Source organism: Triturus cristatus, chromosome 11 (genome assembly GCF_964204655.1).
Source record: "Triturus cristatus chromosome 11, aTriCri1.1, whole genome shotgun sequence".
In the NCBI taxonomy this organism is placed as follows: Eukaryota; Metazoa; Chordata; class Amphibia; order Caudata; family Salamandridae; genus Triturus; species Triturus cristatus.
The window spans coordinates 546823876-546838489 of NC_140594.1; positions in this window are offsets into that span (position 1 = coordinate 546823876).

Here is a 14614-nt window from a genome sequence, read left to right on the forward strand (position 1 = left end):
TTGCATCATTAAAATTACATACTGTCCGTATTCCTTTAAAATTAATGTTGAAAACATGTCAGATTGACACTCACCGCATTGCATGCTATGATTAGCATCTTTAACTAATTTAGCAAAAGTGACTGTTTTAGTCTCTGGCAATGTCAAAAAAATAAAACTTTCATTATCAACATTAGAGCCACATATATTATAACAGTTTTCACAACTATGTTCCCATTTATAAGATAGACCAAATAAATTATCAATTGCAACTTCTTCTTCTTCCAGTACCTGAAGAAAAAACATCAAAAATTTGTGTGCATCTTGCTGTTCATTTTGAGAAAACTGTGTTCGTCCTGAACATACATCTAAAAGTTTTCTAATTTCAGTAGCACTTTCTATTTGAGTTTTATCATTACTCAGCTTTTGAAAAAGGAGACTCAGCTCTGAACAGAATCTTTTTCCCCGATTTACTATTATCTGCTCTTGCAAACTTTCCAGATAAAATGCAACATTCAGCACTACATTTGCGTAGCAGTTGACACCAGAGCTATTTTCAAAATGACATCCTACAACCTGTTCTTCTTTTTCCTTATTCTTTTTGCTTGCAATTACATCACTCCTCTTTTTTTTCCTCCTCTCTACATCCTCATTACAGATATTCTCATTTCTCCTTTTACGAGAAACTACACGTTTCTCCAACACAGGATACTGACCTAAATGAGGAGCATAGCTTCTTCTTAATCTATTATACTCCTTTACACAATTTGTATCAGCACTAACTTTTGAATCATCAAAGTCTATCATGAATAAACCAGATAATGTTTTCACTCGTGACAAAGCAACATAAGCAATACCTTCTTTGAACACAGTTGAACCAATGTTCACAAATGCACAATCTACAGTCAATCCTTGAGACTTGTGAATAGTTACAGCATATGCTAGTGAAAACGGAAACTGCTTCCTACGTACATATAAGTCTTTCACAAGCATGAAACGAACTGTACAACGACAAATGTCTTTAACTTCTTCTATCTGATCAAATTTTATTTTTAAACATTCAATTCCATCCTTTTTCTGATAATTAATAAAACCCACAACTCTTCCCATAGCTCCATTAACTAAACCTTTTTCAACATCCAAATTTCTCCTTAAAAATACTCTACAGTTCATGCAAACATATAGATTTTTTTCTAATCCAGCTGTTTTGGAAATGTTCTTCTCTAGTGAATCCAATTTATTTTTCAGTGTGCCTGTTAATGTGACAGTAATTCTTCCATCCTCAATTTTGTCCACTGCTTCTAATTTCCTGATCTCTTCCTTTTCCAATTTCAAAAGCTCCTCATTGAATATTGAGCATTCACGTAGAGTTGGCATTAAGCAGATGATACTTTTGTTTTCTGCAATGTTCTTGTATATCTTCTCTGCAACTATTTCTTCCTTTGGAAATAAATTATGTAGCAGCCGACTCTGTAATGCTTTTTTGCCAACTTCTGTGAGTAGTCCAATTCTGATATCTTTCAGAATACTTCCATATTCTTCATCGCTTGCTTGCCTCATATTAGTAGTAAGTTCCTTGTACTCAAAGAAGGACCAAATATTTGTATTTCCGATGCTTCCCAATGACTTCTTCGTGTCTTCATGTGTGACAGTATTAAACACTGGTTGTCCTTTAACTGGAGTAAGTTGCAAAAGATCTCCAAAAACTATGACGTGTTTTCCACCAAATAACATTTCATAGTCTGTCTTCAGAATTTGCTGCATTCTTAAATGCACAAAGGCAAGCATTAAGTTTGAAACCATGCTCACCTCATCAATAATGAGAACTTGCATCTTCTTCAAGACTCTTGAAACTTCCAAGGATGCTTCTCCAGTTAGCTTGTTGTATTGTATTTTGTTCTCATGCTCCACTGGTAACATTAGCAAACGATGTAAAGTGATTCCTTTTATGTTATATGCTGCTAACCCAGTTGGAGCAGTAACCACACAAGACAAAGTAGAATCCGTTTTTTGCTGTAGGTAGCTTCTGATGACTTTAATTAGGAAACTTTTTCCAGTTCCAGCTTGTCCGCTTACATACATCCTGATTGGATGAAATGATGTGCATGAGCACTCTTTTTTTTCATGTAGAAATCCGTGATCAATTTTGTTTCTGATCTCTTCATAAATTTGTTGCTGCTCTTCGTTCAGTTGTCTTTCCAAATTTTTTAAGTCTATAAATTCTTCTTGAGCTTGATTCATAGCCGTTTCCACTTCATTCATGGCTATTGATGCTTCATTTTCAACGATTGGTTGTCCTAGGGGATCTTGACTGAGTGTTTCTGAACTTTGGCTGTCCTGAGAACTGTCTCTAGCTATTTCTGCTGCAATTGTAGTTTCCTGTTCAATTTCTTCATTTAACATTTGCAGATAACTTGAGAATGTACTGCATTGTATGCTGTCTTTGCAAGCATTAAAAGAATCTTCATAGCTTTGAAATTCTCCCAGTAGTTCATCCTCTGTACGCCATGGTTTAAACAACTGTAAAAGAGCCAAGTAGTAAAATTCCTTCTTGTCAGTAGTGTCGCAACTCAGCTTCCTGTGATTTATCAAACTTCCTTTTGTTTGCTTCACCAAACATCCTTCCTCACCAATGACTTTATATTTTCCATTGTTGATGTCTTCTGCGGCTTTCCGTGAATAAATGTAGTTCTTCAGCACTTCATAGAGACACATGTTCTCCAGATGTTGACTTCTCTTGGGATAATATGTGTCCAACATGTTTGATTTCAAAATATCTGTACTTTCTGGGTCATTCTCGGCCAAATATTCAATTTCTCCAACAGATTTTAGTACCCGATTTCTCATTGCTGCAAGGCCTAAACTTGCCCAAATTATTCTTCTTGACTTCGAGTAGAGACTTGCAGAAGATAACCTATCTGAACATTCGTAGGATCCAATTTCTCGATGCGATAACATCTTCAAACTGAAACTGTACAGCTTCTTACTGACAGTCTTCTCGTGAGAAATCTCTTCCCACATTTCCTTCAATTCTGTTTTTTCTGATTTCGTAATGTAAGACGTTACATATCGAGCAACAGCAATGGAACTGTCAGCTACATACTGTATATCCATGTTAGCGTTCCACATGGATAAAATGACTGGGTTGTAGTCATTTATATTTTTTGATTCTTCTTTTCTTTTAAGGTTGTAGGTATTCTTAGGTGATTTTCTTGTGATAGTATGTCTCACAGCTGACATAAAACTGTTTACTCTTCCATTTGAAAGAACAGGTCTAGGAAATCCAAATCGACATTTAGTGTAGTATTTATCTTTGCTCTTGTATTTCCGTCGACAGTATTTTCCACACCGATGACTTTGGAAACGTAAAACTTGCTCCTTTAACTTTTTCTCTTCTGTGCTTTTTGGTATAGCACATGTTGCATATTCTTCAATGTAAGATAACACTGCTTCATCAGTATCTGTTCCAAACTTTGGGGCATCCTTGATCCACAACAGCATATGAATATGAGGAGCACCTCTTGCCTGGTACTCTTTTCTCCAAAAGAAATCTGCTACTTCTCCAAGAGGTGGATTTTTTTATTGCAGATGAAGGACATCATAGCCTCAAATCTATGATTGAAATATCTGCAAACATTAACCGGATCCAATGAGCACAGTTCTCCTGCTGTCTTGCATTCGATGTTTTAAATGTTTGAATTTGCCTCTCGTAGAAAATCCAGTAAATTATCCCAAGCGTACTCGGCACAGCTTAGTGTAACGAACCATGTTGGTGTTCCTAAATTCCATAACATGCATTTTAATTCACCATGGCGTCGGTACCAATATTCATTTGTCCCACGCTGACAAGCCATCAGATTGATCAGTTGTGTTTCCAAATGATCATCTCGGTGCTGCACTTTCTCCATAAAATCCTTAGCAGACACATTTTGTAAATGTACTCCACTTTTTAAAATGTGATTTACTGCATAAGACAGTGCAGACAAGTCGCTTTCAAATAAAAGATGGAACAAATAAGGAATACTTTGTCGAAATCTGGGATCTTCAGCATATAGTCTTGTAGTCCGATACTCAGAAGCTGGAATCTGTTCCGGACGTTCATCGTATCGTCCTCCTTTTCCTTTAGGAAACAGCTGGGGAAAACATCGAGCTTCCAAGCTCTCCTCCCATACACTCACGGGAGTTCCTTTTGCTTTCTTCATCTGAAAGAGATCAATATTGTCTCCCATAACTTCTTTTGAATGAAGAGGATGTATGCTAAAATGTTCATAAATTTCTTCTTCCTTTGACTTGTCCACTTTTTCAATTTGTCCAGTTGGTGTTTCTGTGTCTTCTTGTAAATCTTCTTCTTCTTCTTCTTCTTCTATATAAATTGATTCATACCATTTGTTATTCCTTTTCAAATACAAATTTGCTCTTTGTACTTTCCGCACATCTACCAGCTCCTGCCAAATCTTCTTATTCTTTGTAGGTACACCATTAACCAGAATAATTAATGGTTCAGTTTCCAAAGTATCCGCATCAATAGTTTCCATATTTTTTTTCAAATCCAAGGGCAAATACACCACTCTACCTTTTAAACCTCTCAGTAAATCTGAAGGAGGTAATTTACCAGTGTTGGGCTCCATACGTACTATGGTCTGGAACGGATGAACACATTGAATGAGTATAGACTCATATGTATTTAATTCAGAAAGTTCAGCAGGAATAGCATCCAATTCTAAATTATTATGTACAGCTCTGGTCGGCATTCTATTTTCCTCTAACTTGTTGTAACAGTATTTACAAATACGCTGATCTTCACCCAAATCAAAACAATTTTCAAGAAATATATATGTGGCAAAATCCTTCCACTTATAATTATCTTCATTTTCACTCTTTCTGTAGAGATCAACATGCCTAGTTTGTTTTCTATAATGAGTTCTGCGGCAACAAATACAAGTAAAATTTGGTCTTTCATTAGAGATTATTGCAAATTTTGTTATGTGATCATTAAATGTGTTACTTACAGAGGGTTCTACATTCTCTTCCACTTCTTCCTCATTTACTGTGTCCTTCTCTGCACTGTTTTGTTCAGGACCAAAGTAACAAAACTGAATTTCATCAACAACCTTCTCTACATCTGATACCGTTCCTCGGAACAGAGCCCTATTCAATTCATTTAACTTTATTGCTGGACTTTTGGCAAAATACAACCGTCTCACAAACTTTCTCATTTCAGTATGATGAACAGCCAGCATCCTAAAATGATGGAAAACACTATTACACACTTTTCTAGATAGACAAGCCAGAGAATGACCCTGCAAACCAGTATTCTCTCTCACTCTGCATGGATCCAGACTTTGAAGCACCTTAATCTTCTGTTTTATACTTTTTTTACTATATTCTCTTAGAAACTCACGAAATTTGTCAATAGATTCCTGACGCACAGTGCAAATACTACTACAATTCCAAGTGTACACTGGGGCTTTAGGACGTCTCCCCATAGCCTCATCTGCCATCACTTGTACCTTATCTCTTGGAACCATTATCTCCTTCTCCATTATGCAACCATTTTTTACTTCGTAAGCACGACCTCTGGTGTCAACTGCATGCAGCAAACTATTACTTTGAAAATAGCTCTCTTCATTAAAAAAAGGTTCACTACTTGAACTATGCATCCACTTTCCTAAAAACACTTTACAAAAGTTTGTTCTGTTCACTACTCTTTTCCTTTTGCTATGTGATTTCAGTACATTAACCATTTTGTCTAATGTACGCATCCTATTCAAAATTAAAATGAATAGTTTCCTTTTTAATTCTAATGCCTTTGCTGCAATGGCTTCAATTTCTTTTTTTCTTTTATAAAACTTAGTCTTTTGCTTATATTTCTTCACATCCTTTATCAAATTGGACATAACTCTTCTCTGAAACATTTTTCTTCGTATCTCTTTAAACGCTGTTTTTCTATTTATGTAAATCTTTTCAGTTGCAGAAGGTATATTTGCATTAACTAAATTCTCAATTTTTTCCTGTCCTTTTCTTTTCAAAACATTCTTTCCAGTACAGACATTTTGTACATTTTTCATTCTTTTGAATATATTTTTTAGAAATTGTTTTTTCTGCTTACCAGAAGATTTTTTATTTTTCCCAACATGAGCATCTTCTACTAACTTTGGTCCTACAGTTGTCTTCAAATATAGGTTTTTTTTGTGAGTTTTTTGAACTCTGGATTTTGTAGGCATCTTAAATTTTGTTCACTGCTCTTCAGCAATACCTGAAAAAAACTAAAAAAAAATTCCTTTATTTTATTTAAATATATTACTACATTTCTTTTCACAATAGTCACAAAACGTAATTTCTTTGCCAATTTGAAAACACAATTATTACTCTTTTTTTTGGCAAGTGATAATCACTTTTACAGACTGACACATTATAAATCCAGTTTTCAGATTTTTTTAAAAGCACATGTCCAGACTGCTTTTTCAGACCACCACCATGTGTATCCTGGGTGACTGCCTACACTCCAGCAAGGGCAACCAGCCTTAGTGATGCTGAATGTATTTGCATTACAGACTGAAACCTCAAACCCCACTCGCTTGTAAATACTGTGCATGATTATACATGGAAAGGAGCTGGGTGTGTGCTAAGAGTCTGCTTCTGCACCAAAAAATCGCTCCCCCTTTTTCCTACTAATGCAACTGTGAAATCACCAGAGCAAAACGCAATAAATCTCTGCCTGTAATTCCTATTTGCACACAGAGTCATGTTTTCACATTAGTCACAAAACGAAATTTCTTTGCCAATTTGAATGCACACTTACTGCTCTTTTTTTTTGGCAAGTGATAATCACTTTTACAGACTGACACATTATGAATCCACTTTTCAGATTTTTTTAAAAGCCCATGTCCAGACTGCTTTTTCAGACCACCACCATGTGTATCCTGGGTTACTGCCTACACTCCAGCAAGGGCAACCAGCCTTAGTGATGCTGAATGTATTTGCATTACAGACTGAAACCTCAAACCCCACTCGCTTGTAAATACTGTGCATGATTATACATGGAAAGTAGCTGGGTGTGTGCTAAGAGTCTGCTTCTGCACCAAAAAATCGCTCCCCCTTTTTCCTACTAATGCAACTGTGAAATCACCAGAGCAAAACGCAATAAATCTCTGCCTGTAATTCCTATTTGCACACAGAGTCATGTTTTCACATTAGTCACAAAACGAAATTTCTTTGCCAATTTGAATGCACACTTACTGCTCTTTTTTTTTGGCAAGTGATAATCACTTTTACAGACTGACACATTATGAATCCACTTTTCAGATTTTTAAAAAAGCCCATGTCCAAACTGCTTTTTCAGACCACCACCATGTGTATCCTGGGTGACTGCCTACACTCCAGCAAGGGCAACCAGCCTTAGTGATGCTGAATGTATTTGCATTACAGACTGAAACCTCAAACCCCACTCGCTTGTAAATACTGTGCATGATTATACATGGAAAGGAGCTGGGTGTGTGCTAAGAGTCTGCTTCTGCACCAAAAAATCGCTCCCCCTTTTTCCTACTAATGCAACTGTGAAATCACCAGAGCAAAACGCAATAAATCTCTGCCTGTAATTCCTATTTGCACACAGAGTCATGTTTTCACATTAGTCACAAAACGAAATTTCTTTGCCAATTTGAATGCACACTTACTGCTCTTTTTTTTTGGCAAGTGATAATCACTTTTACAGACTGACACATTATGAATCCACTTTTCAGATTTTTTTAAAAGCCCATGTCCAGACTGCTTTTTCAGACCACCACCATGTGTATCCTGGGTGACTGCCTACACTCCAGCAAGGGCAACCAGCCTTAGTGATGCTGAATGTATTTGCATTACAGACTGAAACCTCAAACCCCACTCGCTTGTAAATACTGTGCATGATTATACATGGAAAGGAGCTGGGTGTGTGCTAAGAGTCTGCTTCTGCACCAAAAAATCGCTCCCCCTTTTTCCTACTAATGCAACTGTGAAATCACCAGAGCAAAACGCAATAAATCTCTGCCTGTAATTCCTATTTGCACACAGAGTCATGTTTTCACATTAGTCACAAAACGAAATTTCTTTGCCAATTTGAAAGCACACTTACTGCTCTTTTTTTTTGGCAAGTGATAAACACTTTTACAGACTGACACATTATGAATCCACTTTTCAGATTTTTTTAAAAGCACATGTCCAAACTGCTTTTTCAGACCAGCATCATTTGTAACCTGGGTGTCTGCCTACACTCCAGCAAGGGCAACCAGCCTTAGTGATGCTGAATGTATTTGCATTACTGAGTCCAACCTCAAACCCTTAAACTATTCTTTTTTTATACCAATACACCTTAATTTATCGTGAAAACATAGTCCATATTATTTTACATGTTCCTCACATTTAAATTTCTCCCAAAACAGAAAATAATAAACGCAACTTCAACAAAAAGAATTACATTTCTATTATTCATTTCTTAATTTACCATATACATGGGGCGACTTCTGTTCAGGAAACTTACCTGCATCTCCTCGTAGTGCTCTCCTCTGGGGTCTGTGTCTGCTGCTCGTCTCCCTCCTGCCGCCGCCACTCCAAAGCGGCCGCCGTTAGGAGGGGGACTTCATCCCCCAGCATCCTGTGCGGCGGAAGAGGAAGCCGCCTCTAACAATCTCGCACCTGGAGGCGCATAAAAGATCTGCTGGCGACTGGCCGAGTGGGCGACTTCTGTTCAGGAAACTTACCTGCATCTCCTCGTAGTGCTCTCCTCTGGGGTCTGTGTCTGCTGCTCGTCTCCCTCCTGCCGCCGCCACTCCAAAGCGGCCGCCGTTAGGAGGGGGACTTCATCCACCAGCATCCTGTGCGGCGGAAGAGGAAGCCGCCTCTAACAATCTCGCGCCTGGAGGCGCATAAAAGATCTGCTGGCGACTGGCCGAGTGGGCGACTTCTGTTCAGGAAACTTGCTTGCTGCATCTCCTCGTAGTGCTCTCCTCTGGGGTCTGTGTCTGCTGCTCGTCTCCCTCCTGCCACCGCCACTCCAAAGCGGCCGCCGTTAGGAGGGGGACTTCATCCACCAGCATCCTGTGCGGCGGAAGAGGAAGCCGCCTCTAACAATCTCGCGCCTGGAGGTGCATAAAAGATCTGCTGGCGACTGGCCGAGTGGGCGACTTCTGTTCAGGAAACTTACCTGCATCTCCTCGTAGTGCTCTCCTCTGGGGTCTGTGTCTGCTGCTCGTCTCCCTCCTGCCGCCGCCACTCCAAAGCGGCCGCCGTTAGGAGGGGGACTTCATCCACCAGCATCCTGTGCGGCGGAAGAGGAAGCCGCCTCTAACAATCTCGCGCCTGGAGGCGCATAAAAGATCTGCTGGCGACTGGCCGAGTGGGCGACTTCTGTTCAGGAAACTTACCTGCATCTCCTCGTAGTGCTCTCCTCTGGGGTCTGTGTCTGCTGCTCGTCTCCCTCCTGCCGCCGCCACTCCAAAGCGGCCGCCGTTAGGAGGGGGACTTCATCCACCAGCATCCTGTGCGGCGGAAGAGGAAGCCGCCTCTAACAATCTCGCGCCTGGAGGCGCATAAAAGATCTGCTGGCGACCGCCTCGCGGGAACCGCGCGCGGGCCGCGCCCGGGCGAAGCCCGGGCCAAGGGCGGGCCCGTTTAAGCCCGTTAAAGACCGGGTAAGACTGGACTGGGCCACCCCATTGACATTTACATCTTGATGTGGTATTGCAGCTATTCAACCTAGACACATACAGCCCGAAATCCCTCTGGCAAATTGCCAACTGCTCAACCTAAACTGTGTGAAGGTCCTATATATTAGTACATGTCTGACAGGATGACGAGGGGTTCTAGGAGCAAAAACGCTCAGGGGGTACCGCGTACATCTGGCCCGATTGACCAATATATAACTAGGGCAAATGAAGCCATTAATCAAGGTATGTCACTCTTGGAGCGAAGAGTTTCGCAAGATCTAGCACTAGCAAGACGCTCCTCGTTAGGCCCTATGGCTTTAGCTAAGACACCTATAAGCTCAAATACCATCAGGCCTCTCATTAAAGTCCAGGTCGAAACACACGGTGTACCCAATACGGTTGATCTGTCGGCTTCCTTAGCCCTCTCAGATATGCACTCAAGCAAAGATCTTGAGAGGACGCCTAACCTGTTTTCAAGTCCAAGGCAGGAGGGGCTCAGTCCAAATCACCCAAGGGGGGAAAGGGAGGGTGCCATCCCCAAACGGAAGAAGCCTAGGGATTCGAAAAAATGTAACTCCAAAGTCCCGAATAAAACTCTGATTACCCAGGCGTCAAGGAAAAACAAAAGCAATCCTGTCCAGAGTGCCCTATATAAAACAGCCATTGATACAGCAGTCCCTCTTACGATTCCACCGGCCCCTAGTGATCCAAGCAGTTTGGGCATGGGTTGCAAAGTTTGTGAGGCTAATAACCAACTTTTAAGCATACTAGGTGAACTCTTTAGAGAATATGTGCAACCTATTGTACTTTCTCTTTCTAATATCGAAAAGCACCTACTCTCCATGAACTTATCTCTGAATGCACTCAAGAGCGATGGTTCGGCCAACCATCAGGAGTTGCGGGCTACTCCCTCGACCTTGAGGATGGAGCGGGTAGTGGCGAGCGCTCCCCCGGTTGATTTAAATTCGCCATCAAAATCTTTGCCAGCTGCATCTAGGAAAGCTGGTGAACCCTCCAAACCCCCTACCTCTGGTGTAATCTTGGAAAACACACTACCTAAATACCTGGGGTTAGTACACCAAAATACCTTAGCAAAAACACCGGGGCCAGTTCACCAAAATAATTTACCTAAACCCACGGGGACAGTAGATCAAAATGACAAATTCAGGGGTGAGTTTGGTCATCCTATACACTTACCTCCAGAAAGCGACCCATATGTTGTGATTATGACTGGTGTTCCTGAGTTAAGGCCACATAAAGAAGAACCAACGTGGTCCTTAAAAAATAAGGTACAGCATTGGCTCAATGTTAATAGACCACTCCCTCACTCTTGTAGTAGCAGGATCCTTATGGTGCGTAGGGTTCCTTGGATAGGTAGTGAGAAGAAAAAGATTCAGGGACATTGTATTATTGTCAATTTTGATAATTCTCGAACGGCTGACTATATCTGCCGTCGTAATACATGGCCCAAAATTGACGGAATAAAGGTGAGGAGACTCTCTTCCTTTTATCCACCTATAAATTGTTGTGACGACACTCCCGATAGGGGTACGTCTGAAGTAAGATCTTGGAACAATAGAAGGGAGAGGGAGGCCTGGCCAGGCTTTGAGGGTAGAGATACAGCTCTTTCTGAAGGTTGGAGTGGCATACCACTTGCTAACAGATTCAGCTGCTTAGAAGAAGTAGACTGACCATTATTGGGTTCTGGATCTGTCCCTGAGAACAATGAATGCACTAGCCCCAACCCAGTTCAACTCGTAGACTGCTTTCTACCCAAAAATGGCTTATCTCCTATCCAGCCTATACCCTCCCTTAACCCTACTCCTCAAGAAGCTCCGCAGACCCCCTCTCACTGCCTACGTTCTACCCTTGTATTAGGGTCTGGGAAGGCACCACTTGTGCCCTGCAACGAGCCTGTGATCCATGATGTTTTTCTGCCGCGACCTGAATGCCCCAGTATTCTAAAAAAAAACACTCGCATTAAACAGGGCGATACTATAAAGATCCTAAGCTGGAATGTAGCTGGCATCCACAGGAAACTTCAACTGCCTGAGTGGAATGCCCTAGTAGAGGCACATACGATTTGCCTATTCCAAGAGACTTGGAGCCTGGAACCCGTGTATCGGTTAGGTTATATTACCCACTTTGTTCCTGCAGTACCCCCAAGAAATGGGTCAGGTCGTCCCTCGGGAGGCCTACTCATCTGGGTAAGCATTGCCTTAAATCTTCAGATTGAGTCAAAGCTAATCAATTCTCCAGATATCTTAAAAATTTCTTTGAGAGGCTCCCAAAGAGGACCCATCCTTGACCTATATAATGTATATGCCAGAGGTACTAAATATGGCTCTTCATCCCCGACAGTATCTATCCTTAAAATGGCGCTGAATGAAAATTTAGCTGGATCCCACGTTTTGGTTGCGGGTGATTTCAACTGCACCTATGAGCCCCTTATACAGGACGACATCTATGACCCAAGTGAGGATGATGATAGATGGGGCATCCCGATTTTAACCATCCCTCCGATTAAAAAATGGTCCAAAACTGCTATTCAGCTCAATGCCCTAACGCTGGAATTCGGGCTAAGAGCAGCTAATGGCCGCACGCGTTCTGATCCTTTGGGTGCGGCCACGTTTAACAGAGTCAACCATACCTCTAGGATCGATTACATCATGCTAGATTTCCCTCTCTGGAGTTTTGTTCAGGACATGGTAGTCCTGCCCACAGTTAAAAGCGATCATAACTCGCTTTCATTGTCCCTCAGGAATCCATGGCCTCACGAAAAGACCATAAAATCCCTTAACCCAGCCCACAAAATTTCTGTATCCTCGTGTGGGAAACGCCTAAAATGGAACATGGTTGCGAAGGATGAAGCTAAATTAAATGCAATCAATACAGTACTCACAGACGCACAGTTGAAATTGGAACTGGATAGCTCAGACAAGGGTGAGCTAAATCCCGGTCGGGTTACCCCTATTTTTGAGGAGACCATCAAGTCTATTGGGAATGTATTCCTAAAAATGAATCAAGTGGGCAAAAATGCGGCAATTGGGCTTCCTAAGGGAAAGCATGATTGGTACACACCTGCTTGTAGGCACGCCAAATTGCTTTTGATTAAGGCCGTCAAAAGCAAAACACAAGGAGCTATTCAGGGAGCTAGGCTAAATTACAAGAAAACCCTGGCTAGTGCTAAAAAGGAGTGGGAAATCGAACATTGGCGCTCTCTAAAAGAGGCAAGTTTGGGGAAAGATTCAAGGCGTTTTTGGGACATAATTAGAGCCATAAATAGACCTGACACTGACTTCATTACATGCAATATCACCAGCCAAGTTTGGGTCAACCACTTCTCTAAATTATATGCCAGTCAATCAGGTGCTACCTCTAATGCCCTCTCCATGGTCATTTCTAATGAAAAACATATAAGGGAGGTGGAACCAGCAACTCCGGATTTGCCAACAAGGAGTGATGATCTAGCAACTGGAATGCTATGTACAGCTTTGCCATTAAACAACAGGGTGGCAGACTCCATTTTCTCGATTAAAGAAGTGGAGTATGCAATTACTACCATCAGGCCCCAAAAAGCAGCTGGCCCTGACGGCTTACCCGGGGATCTGCTGCGAGCAGACATCCCGAAATGGGGTAAATTTATTAACTGCCTGCTTAATGCTATTAGCGGGGGAGCGCCAATCCCCGCATCCTGGAAAGGGGCAGAGGTCGTCCCCATTTTTAAAAAGGGGGCCAGGGACGACCCATCAAATTACAGACCCATAAGCCTGCTAGATATAACGCAAAAGGTGGTCGGGAAGGTGTTGTTGGTCAGACTATTACAATGGATCGACGAAAACGGCATCCTCTCCGACTACCAGGCAGGCTTCAGAGCAGGCACCGGCACAATCGAGCAAGCGTTCAGATTGATGCTTGTGTATTGGAAGGTGGTGGTCTTGGGCAAAGGCAGTCTTTACCTCGCCTTTATCGACCTGAAGACTGCCTTTGACCTAGTACCTAGGGAGGCTCTTTGGAAAGTCCTTGCTGCCATGGGGGTGCCCAACTACTTACTCCTGCTATTGGTAAGGCTGCATGTAAACACTTTTGCCCAGGTTAGGTGGGGGAGAAATGGTGAGAAAACTAACAGAATTCCGGTAGAGAGAGGGGTACGCCAGGGATGTGTTCTAGCTCCCACCCTTTTCTCTTTATATATTAACGGTGTAGTTGAGCATCTATTGAAAGACCCCTCAGATGAACCATCCCTGGCGGGGGAACGTATCCCCACCCTCCTCTTCGCGGATGATACACTCTTGCTCTCCAAAACCCCAATGGGCCTCCAAAAACTCTTAAATAATTTCCAGCTCTTTTGTACAGAGCGGGGCCTGGTAATCAATAGAGACAAAACAAAGTATCTTGTGTTGAATCCCCCTAAAAAATCTATACGCCCCCCGAAATTGAATGACGAACCTCTGGGGAGGGTGGATGTGTTTGATTACTTAGGGATTCGTTTATCCCATAATATGCAGTGGGGCCCCCATCTATGCAAGATGCTGTTATCTCACAAAAGAGTTACAGGGGCTCTTGTGAAGGAGCAGCGCTCCTGTGCTATAAGACCTATAGCCACCGTTATTGATATTTATGCAGCAAGAGGAGTTAGCTCTGCCCTTTATGGAGCCGAGCTTTGGGGCTCTTGTGATATTGGTGACTTGTCAAGAGCAGAGAGGAAGTTCTTTAGGGTCATTATGTCACTTCCCCAAGGTACCCCCACGATTCCATTAATGCTCGATCTTGGTTGTCGCCCCATCGGTGATTTGGCGAAATTTCGCCCTCTATTGTTATGGGCCCGTTTGTGGCGGGTCCCAGAATTAGCCAAATATGCCAAAGGTCTCTCAGAAATCATGTCACTTCCAGGTTGGCATAGGATAAAATGGTTGCGTGACATGAAAACCCTTTTGTATAATCTGGGGCTT